The following is a 2,720-nucleotide window of genomic DNA, read 5'->3' on the forward strand; positions in this document are numbered from 1 at the left end:
CAATAGGATCTCAACTAAATGATTCATCCATGAGAAAAGGAGACCTTCAAGTTCATAGAAACATAATGATGCAATTATGATGAATTCCTTAAGCCATTCATGGCAAATACATTAAAGGGCAGACTATTGACGTGAGACTTACGTGAGTAGAGAAGATCGTTCCTGCGGCAAGCTATTCCTCTGCGATCGACTCGTTCCCTCATGCTCTTTTCAGTCAATCTCGCCCTGTTTTTGCTAGCCTCGCGCTCTTTTCCGCCGGTCTCGCGCCCTTTTCCGTCGGTCTCGCGCCCTTTTTTACTTAGCGGCGAGCTCAGCGAACTGGGCTTCCTTGGGCTGAATAAACATACAGCTGGACGGACTGGTGTATTGATTGTTTTGATGACCTTGCCGTTGGTTAGCTGATGAATGGACGGATGGAAAATACGTCCCTCAAACATAGATTGCACTATGTTAGAGGATTTTGTTCCGACGGTCTAAGGCAGGCTTCAACAATGCAACCTAAATTGTTTGATTGCTTCTGGCTATGATAATAGTATCACCTTGCACTAGGATGAAGCTGGACTTACCCCTCACCCCTATCCACCACCACAAGCACCATGTTTAGTGGTGGGGGGTGGAGCCGTCGTGGCCAGCGTGCCCACATGGTCAGGGATCTCGCGCGAGCACACGACCGCGTTGGATCTCGAGCACTTGAGGTGGCCGGGGAGGAGGCAGATCTCGAGCCCACGGCCGGCGAATCTCGAGCGCTCGTAACGCCCGGCGGGATCTGGCGGAGACGTGGGGCAGGCATCGTGCGGAGGCACAGGGCCAGCAGGTGGGGAGGACGGTGGCCAGCGGTGGGAAGTGCCGCAGCCGGCATAGCTGGGGTGAAGACGGGCGAGGAAAGAGGGACGAGGTAGGATGGGCAGGGGAGCTCGACGGCTGGGTGCTCATGGCAGGCCAGGGGGCTAAACAGGCTACCAAACATCTCTACGGTGAACCGGGTGTAGGAGATAGGCACCCAACCAAACAGCTCGTTCACAAGACAAATTGCAGCTCAATGCGGCATTCCAATCCGGCTCATCAGAAAAGAAAAGAAAAGAAAAGAAGACATGAGCTGCAATATCCACAGAAATCAGTTCATTGCCACTATGATTTCCGATTCCGACCACGGACACGTTACTACACTCAGTGCAAGTGCGTGACAGGCGATACCACCAGATTCCATCATGTGCCCATCGTCGTATAGCGATCACTTATTGTTTACTCGATCACACCGTGGACACATGTGATTTATGCGGACGCGACGTGCGTCTTGAACGCCAAGCTGAAGAGCCTGAGGATCGCGAACGTGGCCGCCATGGCCAGCCAGCCACCCAGGAGCACGCGGAGCCCGAAGCGGACGATGTTGGCGCCGCCCAGGTACGCGCCCCCGCGGCGCCGAACCCGGCCAGGCCCAGGCTGCTGGCCGTGCACACCGCCGCGACCCTGGCCGCCCAGGGCCGCACGAAGCCGCCCGACAGCAGCGGCAGCGCCGCGCCCACCGCGAACGCCATCGCCGACGCGGCCGCGGCCTTCGTCGGGCTCGGCAGGCTCTCCTCGTGGGCCGCGGCGCCTCCGCCGCCGCCGGCTTCGCTGCTGTCGTCGTCGCTGCCGCCGGCAACGCGGGCGTCGCGCTCCGAGTGCGCCACCTGGATGTCGTACTGCGCGTACACGGACACGAACTCGCCGATGGCCATGCTGCAGGCGCTGGCCACGAGCCCCGCCAGGCCCGATACCAGCATCTCACGCGCGCCGTCGTTGACGGCGCCCACGCCGATCATGAGGGACGCCACGGAGACTAGCCCGTCGTTGGCGCCGAAGACGGCGGCGCGGAGCCACTGCGCGCGGGCCAGGTAGTCGACGCGGCCGGCCGGCGATCCTCCATGGACTACCGCCGCCGCGACCTCGACGTCGGCTTCTCCGTGTTTCGGCTTGGAGGGGAACTTAGGGGCGTCGGAGCTGAGGTTGGGAGCCATGGATGGAATGGAAGCGGTATTTATAGCCTGAGCACCACGGTTTCGGGATCAATATCGCTTGTGGGAGCCACACGCCTGTTCATAACTGCGACTGAAAAAGAGGTGGGAGGCAGGGCTTTCGATTCGATTTTCATTTTACCGCTGCCCTGATGACTGTTTGGCCAGGTGCATGGGCCTGTTTGATAACGTTGTCCGACGGCCCGGCTGCGCTTTCGAGCTGCAACTCTCGTGTTTGGTGCATCTAGTCCAACCTCGGAGTCTGCCTCACGTGAGATTCAAAGCAGCTTGGCCAGGCCACAGTCCTTTCGTTTTTTCACAGGCCGGCTCCCTCGAGCACTCCGTGCGGTCCGTGGTCGATACGGTTACCTCCGTCTCCCTTCCCTCACCTTCCGCGCCTCTCCACCGTGCTCTATCGCTGCAGAAATGGCAGCTGCCCTCCGTCGGTCATTGGTGCCCCTTTATCCTCCTCCCTAGCCCTCCACTCACGACCTTTTCTTCCTCCTCCGCAGCCGCGCCGCCCCCCGGCGCACCTTCCTCCTTGGCGTCACGCCCGCGCAGGGGCCGTACCCGCCGGAGCTGGGGCAGCGGCCGCGCTTGTCAGTCACGGAGCTGGGGTAGGAGCCACCTAAGACGAGCTGTTGGCCCGCGGCGTCCTTCTCCGCTCCTCTGCTCGTCCCCTCCTCACAGCGCCGCTCGCCCCCCAGCGAGACGCGGTAGATCCGC

At 60.6% G+C, this 2,720-nt stretch overlaps 1 pseudogene; it reads right to left on the reverse strand.

Moving 5' to 3' along the window:
- Positions 1–1,272: 1,272 nt before the first annotated feature.
- LOC136464130 (vacuolar iron transporter homolog 2-like) lies at positions 1,273–1,997 on the reverse strand (annotated as a pseudogene).
- Between the last annotated feature and the right edge of the window lie 723 nt (positions 1,998–2,720).

Source organism: Miscanthus floridulus, chromosome 7 (assembly GCF_019320115.1).
Source record: "Miscanthus floridulus cultivar M001 chromosome 7, ASM1932011v1, whole genome shotgun sequence".
Classification (NCBI taxonomy): Eukaryota; Viridiplantae; Streptophyta; class Magnoliopsida; order Poales; family Poaceae; genus Miscanthus; species Miscanthus floridulus.